We start from the raw sequence: 16858 nt of genomic DNA on the forward strand, positions 1-16858 counted from the left end.
TATTTTGGTTTTTATTTTTTAAGCCTTGCCTTGCTGAGTTCAGCATTGCCCTTGGGGATCCAGGCATATGTGATCTCTCCGAGTTTACGGTTTGGTTTGCTCCCAGATGCTCAAAGTCTGTTCTGACTGACTGCGCTTTCAGAAGCTACAGCCAGCTAGCCTGCTCCAGACTTGCAGTAGCTCTGACCTTGCATTTGCTCAGGCACTGCACCACGCAGTCTGTTTGTATCATCTCATCTCAGCTGGGCTCTTCCTGGTAGCTGTAAAAACTAAAATTTCTTAATTTCTTTCCAAAAGCAGCAGTGTAGCTGGGCAATGACTGGAATGCTTTGACAAGATTTGGCAATCAGGAAGATGAATATTTTATGCGAACATATAAAAAATTGAAGGAAGTCTTCAGATCCGGTCATTAAGATATTATTGTATCTTGTTATGCATTAAGATATTAAAAACATAATCCTCCCTCCTTTCCTCAACCCAGCACAGATGTCGTTTGTGAAAAAGGATGTAAATAGGGTCTTTCGCTTGGACCGCTTGGAGTTTGCTGTGAACCAGAGATGGCTGAACCCCAAAACAGCCTTTGTCGGGCAGCTGATGCTGCCTGCTGGCACAGACAGGGTACCAGCCTACGCAGGACACTGATGTTTTTTTAGGTGGAGAAGAGGAAATGGAAGCTGGCTAAGACCTGTCACAGTTCCCTCTTAGTCACATGCATAGTCCCCATCAGAGGGACTCGACGGGGACTGAAAGCAATTCCCTGGCTACAGCAGTAGCGAAGTCCAAGCCTTTAATTTTCTCCACCCTTTGGAACAACGCATGTTCAACTCTAGACCTGCTGGCTTTTGGGGTTTCCAGCCCCCTCCTCGTCTTTTATGTGCCAAGGACAACAAGGACAAGGCAAGGTAGGGGGATCAGGTCATGTGAGAAAGGTGGAGAGTTTCTTCAGGCTGCAGCCAAGCTCATGCTCCTTGGAGCAGGAGACCTGCAGGGCTGCCCAGCACCTCTTCTGCTGTGCTGTCCATGGTTTGGGGCCCCCTCCTCTGCCGTGGTCCACCCGTCACCATGTTTGGAGGGTCAGGCTGATACGCAGTGCGTCTTCCCCGAAAAGGGCTGAGAGGCAGCGGGTGTTTTTGGAGCGTGGCCCCAGCTCTGCTGGTTCTGAGCTCGTAGCTGTTGTCTCCGCTGCAAGGGTGCAGGGCGTCCCTCCGGGGAGAGGCAGAGGCCAGAGCTGCGGCAGCCTGGGGTGTGGGCTGTGCGGCCTGCGCAGGATGGGGAGCAGGCGAGAGACGCATGCTGTGGCCCAAGGGCTCGCAGGGGCCTGGGGGATGCAGGGGCAGGGAGCGGAGCGGTGGGTTCAGGCTGTGAGGGGCCTGAGGGATGCAGGGGAGGGGGGGAAGCAGAGCAGTGGGTTCAGACCCCTGAGGGACCCGGGGGATGCTGGGGTGGGGAGCAAAGTGGTGGGTTCAGGCCCTGAGGGGCTCAGGGAATGCAGGATGGGGAGCGGAGCAGCGGGTTCAGGCCCTGAGAGACCGGGGGGATGCAAGGATGGGGAGCGCAGCAGTGGGTTTAGGCCCTGAGGGCCAGAGGGGCTTGGGGGATGCAGGGGTGGGGAGCAGAGCAGTAGGTTCAGGCCCTGAAGGGCCCGAGAGAATGCAGGGATGGGAAGCAGAGCGGTGGGTTCAGACCCTGAGGGACCTGGGGGATGCAGGGATGGGGAGCAGAGCAGAGGGTTCAGGTCGTGAGGGGTCTGGGGGATGCCGGGGTGGGGAGCAGAGGGTTCCGGCCCGGCTGGGTGGGAGGGAGGGCGGGAGAGAGGGAGGGAGGCAGCGGGCGGGCGGAGCAGCCGCAGCCCCGGTCCAGGCCTGCGGTCGAAGCCGAAAGGGCCGAAGCTCCGTAGAGAGGCGAGAGGAGGCGGCGGGCGCGGGGCGGCGGCGCCACCTGGCGGCCGTGCGGCGCCTCTGCCGGGGGCGGGCGGGCGCCGCTGGGCTCCCTGCGCTGGGCTCCGTGCGCCGAGCCCTGCGGCCCGGGGGGCACCGGGGGAAACCGGGGGGCACCGGCTTCCGCGAGCGGCCGTTCGGGCCGGGGGGGGGGGGGGTGTCTCCTCCGGGGCTGAGCAGCTGCTGGCCCCGCGCCCCGCTGGCAGCGGCCGGGCGGGTCGGAGCATCCCGAAATCCCCGAAAGTCACCGCTTGCCGAAACGCGTGTGTCCCGTCCCCCCGGGTCGTTAGCTTTCCGTTATTTAATGACTGTTTTTTAATGACCGCAGGATCCGGCGGTGCTGAGCGTTAGCTGAGGCTTCGAGCAGACGAAATTAAATTCTGCAGCAGACGGGGTTTTGGAGACCTCCAGCCCGGTCTTTGTGCACGGGCGCGGTGAGCCCTGCCCTGCAGGTGGGCGCTTGTAGATCGCGGCGGCCTTCTTTGGGTTGTTGGTTTTTTTAAATTTTCTTAGAATTAATTTTGTTTGGCTTTTTTTTCTTTGATGGACAGTGAAGAGTCAAAAGGCAGCTTCTGGCTTTCCGTGCGCAATGGGTGGTATTTCTGTTCAGACGCTCAGTTGGGGCAGCTTCCTAAACTGGGAGCTTGCAGGAGCCCAGGAGCAGTGAGTTTTGTGCTGACAACGACAGCAGTTGGGCCGGTTGGATCGTCCGCGTGTCCGCCACATAAACTGCCAAGGGGGTGGTCACCGCGCCATGTTTCCAGCCCGCCTTTCTTTGCCTTCTCTTCTCTTCTCTTCTCTTCTCTTCTCTTCTCTTCTCTTCTCTTCTCTTCTCTTCTCTTCTCTTCTCTTCTCTTCTCTTCTCTTCTCTTCTCTTCTCTTCTCTTCTCTTCTCTTCTCTTCTCTTCTCTTCTCCTCTCCTCTCCTCTCCTCTCCTCTCCTCTCCTCTCCTCTCCTCTCCTCTCCTCTCCGAAGTCTGAGGTTCCATCAGTCCCCTTACTTGGCCCCATATGTGACGAACACGCTCATAAATATTGCGCCACATGTTGAAACCCAGTTTTGTTAATTCTAGGGTCCGGATCTGTCACTGGTGGAGCCGTGGGCCCGTGTGGAGCCTCTCGCTGGGGGTCGTTGCGAACCGCTTCCTTTGGCCCATCAATGACCACAAGGAGAGCAGCGACAGTGTCTTCAGGCACGTCGCACCGCTGAACCTTCCTGCGGTGCGTGCGCCTCTGCTTCGCCCGTCGTCTGAGCGGGCAGAGGCACGAGAAAGCCGCCGACGAGAGGGGAAATGGAAGATGTCTTTCTGAGCTGTGCTTGTGTTTGTACAGCCAGCTCAGAAGGTGACAGCACAGCCAGCTGAATCCAGCTGTTTGGGGGGGGGGAATGGGTGGGAAGAAGGACTGGGAATCACAGAATCACAGAATGGTAGGGGTTGGAAGGGACCTCTGTGGGTCACCCAGTCCAACCCTCCTGCCGAAGCAGGGTCACCTACACCAGGCTGCACAGGACCTTGCCCAGGAGGCTCTTGAATATCTCCAGAGAAGGAGACTCCACAGCCTCCCTGGGCAGCCTGGGCCAGGGCTCCGTCACCCTCAGAGGGAAGAAGTTCTTCCTCATGTTCAGATGGAACTTCCTCTGCTTCAGTTTGTGCCCGTTGCCCCTTGTCCTGTCGCTGGGCACCACTGAAAAGAGCTTGGCCCCATCCTCCTGACACCCACCCTTGAGATATTTATAAGCATTTATTAGGTCCCCTCTCAGCCTTCTCTTCTTCAGGCTGAACAAGCCCAGCTCCCTCAGCCTCTCCTCATAGGAGAGATGTTCCAGTCCCCTCATCATCCTTGTAGCCCTCCGCTGGACTCTCTCCAGCAGCTCCTCATCTTTCTTGAACTGGGGAGCCCAGAACTGGACACAAAGAGTGCACTGGAGTGCAAAGAAGTCGAGAGTGTCTTACAGGGTAGTGTCAGTGTGTAGCTGCATCCTGAAAACTAAGATTTCATATTCAGAGACAGTCCAGCTTTTATTTGCACCCATTATAGCTTTTATTTATAGCCATTAACTGAGCTGGAGCTAAACTCCCTCAGCTGCTGTCACGCAGGAGAGCCCCTTTTCCTGCAAACCCTTCCACTTCTGTCCTTGGATCAGCCCGACAGCGCTGTCTGTACTGCCTGTGCAGTAACTTCTGTCTCTGTCCCTGTCTTTGATTTGCAGACACTCAAATTATGGGAGTTTTCTAGAACTGTGAAAATGCAGGAGGTGATTGTAAAGGTCAGTTTTCCTCTGCACGCTTTGCTAAGCCAGGTGGACAGAGTTCTCCACCAACATTTCCCTGCGTGAGGTGAGAGACAGCGTCTCCTTACAGTATTAGGCACACATTTCTCTGCTTCTCTCTGCTAGGCGCTGAAACTGGAAAGTTTTGCAAAGGTTGATGATTTAAAGGTGCCAGGAATGATTTGTACAGAACAAAGGACTTTTTTAAAGGTGGAAACAGCAAAGAACTTGGAAGCTGTTAGTTAGCAATACGAGGAATTGACTGGGAGAGCTCACACTCTTCTCGACCTCGCACAGCCAGGTTGAGAGGGACTCCAATGGATGTTTCAAGAATTGGGTTCAATTACCTCGCATAAAATTTGCAGTAGGTTCTGTCAGAGGGAAGTCGTACTCCTTGAAGGTGAACGAGATTGCTGCAATTCTGACTGGAATTTGGGTACTTGCCACGGCCCGTTAAGCAAAGCAGCACACTCCTTCGTCAAGCTTGTCTTTTCATTTAACTAAAATTTTAATTAAAAAAAATGGAAATTGTTGTGTGACCGCATTCTTGAATAGATCCCATTATACAGAAGTAACTAGAACTCCGGAGTGCTTCAAATTCTGCACGTGCAGCGTGGCATCCTCAGTGGGGACTGATTTTTCTTCCTCCCTGCTCCGCTCCCCCGCAATGTGTGGTGGCTCCCAGGACACCAGAGCAGCAGAGAGGTTGGTATGGGGAAACCGGAGTGGCCAGGGATTTCACACTAGGGTGGATTTGTGACTGTCTTCTTGTTGGAATCTTTAAAAAGCGGCTTTCAAAGTAAAGTTCCAAGCAGGAGAAAACCCAGTTGTGTAAGATGCAAAGTGAATCACAAAGTTTTCCTAGCTTTTGACAAATGAATATGTAATTTTTTACTTTCATCTGATTCTCACTCTGTTCTGAAACTTTTCTCCTGCACCTGTCATGGGAATTCACAAATATAAGCGTTTGGTATTTCTTCCACATTTGGCCTGGCAGCTTTACACTTTCGAGAACTTTTGCTGACCTGTCCTTATTTCTGAAAAATGCTGATTTAAAAACTTCAACTGTTTACAGAAAAGTTTAACTTCTCAGAAAATTCACTCAAATATATTATGAGAAAAAAGTTTCAAGATGATCTGTACTATGACTTCACAGTTTTGAGGATTTGGTTTTTTTACCCTGCTTAAAACCACTTTGCACAACATTTTTTTTCAAGTTTAAACTCTATTTTTAAAATTTTTTTTTAATCTTTAGAGTGAAATGGAATACTTCATTTCCTGAAAAAGGCCTTTTTTTTTCCTGCAGAAGATCACCCTTCTTGGGATCTTTGGGTTTTTACCCTAATTCAGAACAAAAAAAAAAAAAAAAATTGAAATCACCTCATCAGAATTCTCACTAAGATGGGAAAAGATTTCCCAACTGAAGCCATGGGCACCCACCCGAGTCTGTTGACCCATGTTTTTGCATTATAGCTGAAGTTGTTATACTGAAGGCTCTATATCGAGTCATAATTTTGCCATATTCAGAGGAGAAATCTGATTTGTGTTTCTCTTGTCCCAGGACATTGCCCTCCCAAAGATGATGTTGTCTGAGGTCTTCAGCAGGTGATTGGTTCTTCCCGTTACATGTTCAGCCTGCGTAACCTGAACTGAAGCATGGTCTCAAAGTCTTACATAGTTCTGTAAGGCATTCTGTTGAAATGACATGAATTAATTTTTCACTAGCTCTGCTGCCCTAACAGGGATCATGAACGGAATAGGAGGTGAAAGCATCAGAAGGCATCTTGTCCTCTGTATGCGAAGAAGGAGAATCCTTTGCAGGTATATATGGTATCTTTTTACAGCAAAAATTTCAGGTTCACTCATGGAACAGATAGTCTAGGTATAGCAGTTACACCAATGCCTATATGCTTTTTGTTCTTTCAGATTAGGCTTGCTGGGAAGGGGATGGAGCCTGTTCACCTGTTTACATTACTTAGGTGCTTGTGCCATACCTTCTGTGTCTCTTTTCATTTGTGAAAGGCTAGGAGGAATGTGAATGAAATGTGGGGCCATATTTCCTGAGTACATTGACAGGACTTGGCAACTCATCCTTCAGATCACCTTACAAATGAGATTCAGCAAGCTTTTCAGTCTTTCATGCTTCTCACAGTTATTTGAGTTTGATTGATACCCTTTTTTGAGAGACATGTTTCTTTTGTAGCCTGTCTCTTCAAAGTCCCTGTCTGTTCCCTGTGTTTCTTCCCCATTTATTGCCTTGTCACATATTCAGAGTACTCCTGGGGCTGTTTGAATTTTCCCTTTGTTACACACAAAGAATCTGTTATATTGATGTTCCATCTAAGGAGTCTCTAAGTGCTCCTGGGAAGGACATGAAATATAAAGTTACCCAGCTCTGTCTTCAGATCATCGTGATAGTCCTCTAATCCCAGCGCACAGGATCAGGATACTTTGCTTTATGCCGATGAATGTTACTAACTAAGAAGAAACAAGATTCCAACTCTAGCTCAGTTAGGTATTTCTGAGTGCAAGCTCTCATCCTTCCCATCACTGGGTTTAAATTTGCGCTGGGTCATTTGAGAGAAGGTCTACTTACAACTGACATCCTGGTAGCTAACAACCTTAAGATTATCTGCCATCAAAGTTCTCCCAGTGAACATAAATTTAAAAGATTCCCTAGGGAAAGAGGTGGGGAGGTTGGTAGGAGGGAATAACAGAGCTCTGTTACAAACAGACCAGATTAGCTTTAGAAAACTTACCTAGAAAACAAACTTTTTTGTAACCGAAAGATCTGTGCAAATGCAAAGGTAGCACTGACCCAGTCAAAGCACTAAAGAACATCAAACTGGATTGTGTTTTTTTCAAACATAACGTTTATTTGTAATATATTTGGTAAGATAAGGAGAGATATGGTATTACAGCACTGTCCAAGGGAAAGGATTGCCTGTTACAGCACTCTGCCTTCTAGTTTGGCCATTTTCGTGATCTGGCCTTGCTGCTGTTGACCTTCCCATGAATAACGTTGCCTTGAAGTCTATGAAAAAGTATTACTCTCTCCACAGATACTAGCATGAACTCTTAGGCTTGCATCATACAGGCAAGAGGAGATGGCTGTTATTTCTTTTCCTATCACACAGGACAGATATTCAAAGGCCCTCTTGCTTGTTACCTGGAGATCTTGTCCTCAGTGGGTGACTAGGGCTGGGCTAGCAGCAATAAAGATCTGACCTAACTAGATTCCTGAGCAGGACATTGGGATTTGGACAAGCGATCCCTGGAGCATGAAACTAAACAGAGTCCTGCTGTGCTGCTTTACTATGCTTGTTTATGTGTATGGCTATGTAGGGATTTTCCTGTTTCCATTCACTTCCCTTTTACACAGTCTCAGTACTGCTGGCTCCATGCTTCTGAGAATTTCAATGTTTCTACTGGGAGAAGACCCAGTGTCAGTGCTGACCCACACAGTGTGGCAATTTTTCCCTACAACCCAAAATAAAAGCATATGTTAAAGAAGAGGCTTGGTATTTGGGTTTTTTTTTTTTTTATTTTCAAAAGATCTTTAGCTGGATTGACCCTAGCAGCAGGCAAAGACTGCATAAGAAGCAGGCCCTTATGATTCTTTCCTGTCTGTTCACCTGCGTGTGCTGATGCTTTTATTTCTGACCCAGGGAGCACCTCTCTCTTCTATGTAGATGCCTCTGAGTGCAACGGGTGCTGGTCAGTGGTGATAACTGCGCAGTTCTGAATTAATCCAGAAAGCCCTTTGTCGTGGTTTAACCCAGCAGCTGGCAACTAAGCACTAGACAGCCACTCGCTCATCCCTCCCCTTCCCGTGCAGCGGGAAGGGGAGGCGAAATGGACAAGAGGTAAAACTCATGGGTTGAGATAAAGACGGTTTAATAAGACAACGAAGGAAATACTAATGCTTCTAATGATAATAATAATAATAATGAATATGCACAACAAAATATGCACAATGCAATTTTCTCACTACCCAATAACCGATTCGCAGGCAGTCCCTGAGCAGCAATTGTGGAATCTGGAACTTGTGGATTTTGCGAATTTCACAAAACTCCCAAAAAAGACTGAACTCGCAGGAAAGTTCAAACTCCCGGGCAAGAGAGGATTCGAACCAACGGAAATGAGAAGGAAAAATTCCTGCCCCCTGGACAGCCCCCAGTCATAAACCGAGCATGACGTCCATGGTATGAAATATTTCCACTGGCCAGCCTGGGCTGGCTGCCTGGCTGTGCCTCCTCCCAGCTCCTGCACACCAGCTCATTGGCTGAATATGGGAAACTGGAGAAAGTCCTTGATTTCTCAGCAACAGCTGAAAGAAATTGGTGTTATCAACATTCTTCTCGTACTAAATCCAAAACACAGCAGCTACTGAGAAGAAAATTAATTCTATCCCAGATGATATCAGGACACCCTTATTCATAAATAAGTAGCACCTCTCCGAGACATCAGGAGTGTTTCAGTGTCCTTGTGATTCAACTTTGCTTTTTCCTCTGCTTTAGCTAATATTTAATTTTGTTTCTGATTCTTTTTTGCAGCTGCCAGCAGAAGTCTATGCAGCCTTCAGTCTTGGAAGTCAGATATTGGTGTTATGAGTCCTATTTTTGCGCTTAGTACTGGCAGAGCACCCACAGGTGGTCCGAGATGGCTCCAGTTTGTACTGTCCCTGGGTGTCGTGTCTGTGTGCTAGATGGAATAACTCTCCCTCTTGACTAGCGTTCCTGCTTATAATTTTTTCATGTTTGCAAATGACTTCTCTTTTTCTGGATTTAAGCTACTTGATAATAATTAACAATGCAAATGGCGAGCACTTACAGTCAGTCTTCTCTTATGCTTGCTTGGCTCTAAGGGGATCTGACACAAACATAAATAATATAATTACAGTGTAATCTATTTGCGGACAAAATTTCTAGTCCTGCTGTGGATTTCCCAGCAGGAAGAAGAAGGAGGAAGTCAGTGCCATCCATACTGTGAAGAAGTAGCACCATCCTATTGAAAGGAAATTTTACGGTTGCTATATCAGTCCCTATGGAGTTTCTGTTTTCTCCTGCCACACAGGGAGTGGCTGCTGGCTTTGTGGAGGTAAATAGTAAATCATGGTGATAGGCTTTTTACCAAATGGCCACTATGGCCTCGGCCCCAGGGTCTGGCACATGGGTTTACTGCACTGAAGAAGGTTAAATGTTTCCTTGCAATCACTTCCCTCTGTGCTCAAATATCCACCAGTAGTGGGACTTTGACAGGCTCCCTGTGTTTGAAGTACAGTACACCTAAAAACAGGTAGATCTGGATTTTTCTGAAAATAAATGTGGACATAATTAAAAATTCAAACTTTGTAGGGATTGAAATTTTTTTTCCCATTGGCCTTAAGGACTCAGGCCTCTGGTGATGTGAGTGGCACGGGCAGATGTATTACAAATCCCTTTCCAAGTGTCCTGAGCCTTTGCTTCACGTGAAGCTATGTTGAGGAGGGAGAGTGAGGGAGGAAGAGGAAGAGGCAAGGCAGTAGCTTTCCTGCAGAGGGGCTTCACTTTCTGTACCAGTGGTAGCAAAAGCCAGGACTGCAGGCGGGAGGTTGCTGTGATCTTGTCTTGTTCCCTGACATTGAACGGTGGCTTTTGCTACTGATCATCTTTTCGAGGTGACATCCAGTCTTCAACACTCAGTGTCTGGCTCTTTAGAGTATCTGCCTTCTGGATATATTGGATTGTTTTTATTGTTATTAAAATTAGAGTAATCATTTCCAACAGGAAGCTGACCAGATGTCCTCATTTAATCAGAACAGATCCTTTTTTTCTGTGTAACATCCAGCTGTCCTAGCACTTCTCAGAGCAGGCCCATTAATTTCAGTTTTCTTCGTGCTGAGATTACTGACAGCTGTCAAGAATTGGTAACTAATAATTGCATCTCTGATTATTTCATCAGGACTAAAATATGACTCGAACCTCTAGAAAATACTTGTTGGTGCTCAGAAATTCTTAAATAAGAAGAGGAACTGATACTCTATTTGCAAGGGAATGCTTCAGTCCCATCCTTGGTGTAAAATATTTTAAAATAGTTCATGGTGAAAGTATTTTTGGATTATCTTTGATTTAGCTTGTACACTTTCTCAGACTGCAGGGATGCAGTCTGACGGAATGTGTACAGGAGAAAGAATACGCATTTTTACATACTAGAGGGCTGGAAGACTGGGCAGGGAGCTGACTTTAGCTTGGCATCATGAGAAGGGAAGTTTTCCTTAAGAATGATAGCCACTGTTGAAAATGAGACTGAGCCACAGATTCTGAGTAGAGTGGAAACTAGCTACTTGTCTCTGCTAGCAGCATAAACAGGACAATTAAGTTGGGAGGATGCTTGAAGTTATATTTATCCCAATTGTAAGAGCCTAGTACATTGCAGAATTATTTTGATATAAAGTATTTTGTAATATTTGGTTTATCTGTTTTCAGATTGGGATAAACTGTGCTTTCCACTTTTGTTGTGTTTTTAATTCAAATAGTGTATTTAATGAACAGAAATAGTGTTCCTGGTGCACATAAGTGCTCAGCCTGAAAAGGGGAAGAATGGGATATAAAATCATGGGCATCTTGCAGCATGGGCACTTCCTGTCCCACAGCGATCTGCCACTCTGCTCAGATATTTATTGTCCACTATAATTATGGCAAATCTTTAAATCCTTTCAGATGTTATTTAGATGCTCCGGGGGCTCATGGTTGTTGTTTTCAAAAATTGTCCCAGGGTGTCTAATTTCCATTTGGCAAGATAGTCATGGTAGGCAGAATATGGATTAGATTTAAGGTCTCAGATGACTTCCCACAGCAGCACCTTATTTACGCATATATACTTGACTGGAGAAGTACATTCTCGTACGTGGGAAGATAATTTTTGATAAAGTTTAATGTCTATGTTGTTTGCAGTACGCAACAAATTCCTTAAGCAGTTAATAATAAGAAAACAGGCCCTAATTTGTTAGGACTGCTATTGACCTGGTGCTTTTGATCCAATCCATCACAGCAGAAGTCCAAGGAGATTCCTGGCAGTGACAGCAATTTGAGCAAGACAGCAATTTTTTTTGGACATTGTGGTTTGCAGAGTATGTTACATCTGGTATACATGGAGATGATGGTCTACTCACACAAAGACATCCAGCTATGTGGCCAGAGGAGAGGGTAGATGCAGTAGACTCAGATGCTCTTCTGTACAAGGGAGGGCTAGGAGAAGGGAGACTGAAGCCTTTTTCATCACAGAAGGGAAAGAAATGTTGTTCCAGTAAACAGAGTATTTAATGTCTGTCGGGGAAAATGACTGTGTGCTGGACAAAGCTTTAAAAGGGCCTTTCATTGTCAAAGAGCAACAAAAGCGAGGGAGGAGTATTGTCCCGTGGATGGGGAGTCAGTCACAGTATATTTTAAGCAGGCAGCAATAGATCCTTTCATACCTAAAAATAACAATCTGTGGGTCTCATTCAAAACCTATAGAAGCAAATGAAATTATTTTAATTGACCTTTGAGTTGGCAGCCATAAATAGATGTTTTTTTCTCTTTTTCGCCTTCTTCTGGAAAGGAAAAGGACAATTTGGATTTCATAGCTCTTTGAGCTGAGCTGCTGAAGGACTGTGTCTGCGGATGATTACTCACAGATCCCTCTCCACTCCCATTCTTGTCAAAAAGAGCATGACCGATGGTGAGGTGAGCTGAGAAGGGGTCATTTGCACAAATGGCAGCCTCCAACATACCTCACATGAGGAAAGGAAACGGAAAAGACTTTTATACAGAAAACAGCAATTGGGATAACTGGTGGTGTTGGTAGGGGTGAGAGAGTTGGGTTTTTTTAAGGCAGGAAAGGAGTGAATCTTCAGATACCTGCTCTGACTTTCTTTATAACATGTGCTGTGAAGCCATGCTCAGCAATGAGCCTAGAGCTTCTGACTGAGCAGTGAGACATCTTAGCAAGCCGTTTTCTTGATTTCAAAGCAGTGTATGTTTAAATGACAGAAAGTGTAAGGTGTCTGACTGACTGAATACTATGAATGCAATTCTGCATGGAAGAACCCATCTCTCAGTATATTTACAGGAGACTGTCCACTATGGAATTAGTAATCTCCTACAGTGTGGTTGCTGTATTGTAGTATTGTTATTCATCATTGTACTAAAAATCAGTGCAATGACTTTAGTACCTATGCACTAAGGGGCTTAGAGCACACAGCAGCTTGAGCAGGCAAAGGCCAGATCCTGTGTTGGCTTCTCAACATAATAACGGCAATCTTTCTGCTTGAGGGTAGATCCCAGTCCTCCCATGTCCCTGTAGACTCTGTCTATGTGGATGGCTAACTCCCTGTGTAAGAGGTGCCTAGAAAGATTTTGGATCTACATACAGTGGCCCCTGGTTTGCTTAATGTTTCCGTGCAGTCACTGAGTTTTTCCCTCCAGAAATACTTTTCCAGTGTTGGGAATCAGATTGCTGGTACCCTCTATCCCACCTCCCACAAATAGAAAAACATCTCAAGTTGAGTCTGAGTTATTATCTGACTGTGCTGTTGTATTTGTCTTTAAAATCATTTGCTGAACTCTTCTACTGACACAACTTCACTTTTTTGATGCCTCAAGCTCCCTTGTTGGCTCTAAAGTTGTTTTTTTGTTGTTTTTTTTTTTTATTTCATATCTTGCTGCTTCTTCTGTAATCCCTTTCTTCTGAAGAGAGCAAAAAACTAGGATATGTAGTGGAGTCAATGCAACCAGAGGAGGTGTGGTAGTGTGTTGACTTCCTTTGAAGAAGAGATTTTGGGTAGAAAAGAAAAGGTATGATACCTTTCTGTAAGAAAAAGAACAGCAGCAGCAACGACAGTTCATGAAGCAACAATCAGTAGGACTGGAGTAACTAATTCAGGCTGAGTACATAATTAATTTCATCTTTTCCATATTAAAAAACTTTTTTTTTTTCCTATTTCTTTAGAGTGAAGTTTGAAATCCTTTGGATTTGGAAGAATAAAGAGCAATGTATCCAAGAAAACATTGTACTTCAAGACAGGAGGCACCAGGAAATGCCTGTGGTGAATGCCCAGAGTCTAACATCAGAGCAGCTTTGGCTGAGTGATGCGAGTTGGATATCCAAGGAAATGGGGGGGATACATGTTATATTGCCCCAAAGAGTTAGCAGGAGTTGATTGTCCGAAAGCTTTTTTGAAAATCCAGAGTTCATATTATTAGTCTAGGTAAAGCCTTGGGCATCAGCGTTGAGTGGAAGATGACTCTTTCTAGTCTCTGGTTATGGCTTCATACCCTGAAAACTTTACAACTCCAGGTGTAAGACTCAATTAACTAGATATTCCTTGAATCAAGCAGTGATTGCTTTTGCTAGAGCTGAATTCAACTTTCATTCCTACTCTCTCATCTAAAGTTTCTTCCAACTACAAGGTTCTTAACACCTTTCAGACTGTAGGTTTCCATACAAGTTTTCAACCTACAACTTAAAAATGAGAATTTTGGCTTGTACAGCTCTCCTTTTTTGGGGAGCATGGTATGGTGAGTAGGAAGTACAAGTGTAACATGCAGCTTGGATAACTGAAATCTGTAAGAGGCCTGAGAGATGTTTCTACATCATTCTCTCAGATTTTGTTGTAGCTACCATTGTCCTTTCACAAGATTACATTCAAGAAAACAAGACACATATAACATGTAGGGGATCTGTTCTTTGTCTCTTATGCAAAATGCCATGGCACAACTCACATCCATGCAACGAGCTTTCATTCTTTTCCAAAACAGACTGAAAAGATTGCAGTCTGCCTTACTGGAAACCACCCATGGCTGTTGTTGTCACCCACCGTTCCCAGGCACTGTCTGAGAGAAGGCACGTTAACAGTTTAAATAGCGTGGTCAGTATTTGAAACCATGTCCTGGACCGCTACAAACACAGACTTAGCCATGAACAATGGTGCCAGGAATGGCTGCATTATTGAAGTGTGTACTTCAGCACACCTATGTCAACGTAAAGCAGTGCTGGGCTGTTTCCTTGCTTTATCCCCATAACGGAAGTTCAGAGGCCTGACCATCATCTCCTGCCCGTGTAACTGCAAACGCTGAGGTTAAAGGATTCATCCTCTCAAGAAGATAACAGGAACTGCTTAATATGTGAACCCCAAAGCAAGATTCTCTTTATTTACTCTGAAAGGACCTACTCAATAGGATTTTTAAGTACGTGGTTAACTTCAGGCATGCAGCTTCCCATGAGCCAGTCATGCTCATGCTCAGAGCGTACTTACGCTGCGATTCGGCAAGCTGTTACAGTAAGATTGCCAGGCTGAATGAAGACAGCAGGAAGAGTCCTGCAGATAGCCATGTCCTTTGATACAAACAAACTGAAACTGTGATTTTATCTCATGCGGTGATTCTGTCCATATTCTTAGGCTATTCTGTCTATTCTAACCCTGAAAGCAGGGGTTTGCTTATTAATACCAAATTCATATTTCTCTGGCAGCATCCCAATGCCAAGCATAGCCTTAGAAGATCCAGATGGTTATTTGCAGTGCAGAGGAAAGAGCCAGAATATGGTAGTTTTCCTTCATGGTACTGTGAGTTAAGTATCCATACGCCTCTTTTCTTTTGGGGAGAGGCAGGAGTTTGAGAGGGAAAAAATCTCTCTCATTTTACCCCAGAAGGGAAACAGTATTTGAACATTTATTTAGTTATTTCTCATGAAAAGGACTTGTTTCGAATTTTGAATCAGCTCTTGTTTCCAGCATTTCTTTGAAATTGTAGGACAGATGTTTACTATCCTACAGCAAGTTACTGTTATTTAGGAGAAGCTGAATTTGTGATGTGTCTTTTTTATATCGGTGCCCTGTATTTACGGAGAAGCACTCTGTGCTGTGAAGCTTATTATTAAATTGCATTTGTTATTAGTGTAAGAATTTGCTATTACTAAGGAATGGAGAATCAGGCTTTTGGAAGAATATTCTAGCACTGTTAAGATGGATTATCGAGATCTAGCCTCACATGCTGACTTTCTCTTTTACTTTTTCTTTTCCCCTTCTCTTATCATATACCAAGGCACCTGCTCAGAAGCCTTGTTTGCTCTTGAGCAGCCTGGGTCTACAGAAACTTGTTTTGCCTGTCATTTAGGTAGTGTTTGAATCACCTTTCTTTTCAAATGCAATGAAATAGGGCTATAAAGTGCTCAGTAATTTGCAGTGCTCTTGATACTGCCCAGGTCCACTTTTCTGGCTCTCTTAATTTACTATAACTGGCTTGTGAAGGCTCTCCAGTGATAATGTTCAGGAAATAAGAACAAAAGAAGAGCTCTTCTTTCAGTAGAACAGCTAGAGAAATCCGAGTTAGTAGTCAAAGAGTCACTTCGGGAAGCTGTAAGATCCAGTACTAATTCATAGCATCACCTTAAGCATGCAGCCTTTGGTTTTCAGATCTCCATCTGCCAAGGTAACACTTTGCAGGGGGTGTCATAACAAGTGCAGAGCTCTTCACGAGCTCACATGGTAGCTGCTATGGGATGCCACCGTTTCGTGATTAAAGAGATGGGAGAGAATAATGGAATTTTAATTTAAAACTAACTTACAATGTATACACAGGACCAAAGTTGTTTGTAACACTTGGATGCTTTTTGTGATGTGGAGCCGAACCTTTTGAACTCCAGCCAGCACTACTGGTCATGCTCCTGACATGCCTCCTAGCTGATTCCATGGAGATTTCCTTCCATTTTGTACAGAATGCCTCCTCTCAGATGATGTTTCATATTCTCATGACTTCAGTTTGCCTGTTCTGAAATACCAGCATGCCTGCTGGTGACTCCTATATGCCCTAGTGACTCAGGAACGCTGTTCTCTGGCTGGTGTGGGATTTCCTTCTGTTTCCCAGGGATAAGGTGTCAGCTTAGCTGTCCTGAGTTTACGCGTCCTGAAAGGCTATTTCCTCGTCACTTGTCAAACCACATCTGCCTTTTCTGCTCCTCCTACCCCAGACCTTCTTTCTCTTTTTTTTGTGATGTTGATAGACTTCCAGTGCCTTGAACAGTTCACATGTGGGACTCACCTGAAGCTGAAGCAAAGGTGGTTGAAGGAGGGAGGGAAAGGATATATCCACTAAATTACAGGGACTCTCTAATCAAAAAAGGAATATTTATCACTGTAGTTTTTCTGCGGTTTTGGAGTGGGAAAAGTAGTCCTCCTTTTTCAGTCAGAGGCTGATTTTTCAGAGCTTTAACAGTAAACCAAATAAGACCTTTAGAATATATGATTGCATGAAATGTACTGGTGTTTTCCTGCTGAAAAGACTATGCTCTTTGCAATGGTTTTTGCTCTGTCTTAACTTCACAACCCTCAGGAAGTGGTAACAGTGGAAGGCAGGCAACTTGGGCAGAGCCTCACTGTTCACACTGGGCAGAACCTTGCCTGTAACTGTGCAATATCCCTGTTCCTGTAGTCCTTCATTTTCACAATCAGTCCTGCACACTCCACATGAAGGAGAACAGGGAACCTAAGAGAACCCAATTCTGCGTTCACGAGAGTGCTTAAACACTCTGGTGTGGTAGCAGAGCTTCTTCTTGATAAGGGAGAACATACTAGCTAAGTGCCTTAATAAATTACCAAGTACCTTCCTAACCAAGTGTTCCATGGCACATAT

Source organism: Opisthocomus hoazin, chromosome 1 (assembly GCF_030867145.1).
Source record: "Opisthocomus hoazin isolate bOpiHoa1 chromosome 1, bOpiHoa1.hap1, whole genome shotgun sequence".
Lineage (NCBI taxonomy): Eukaryota > Metazoa > Chordata > Aves > Opisthocomiformes > Opisthocomidae > Opisthocomus > Opisthocomus hoazin.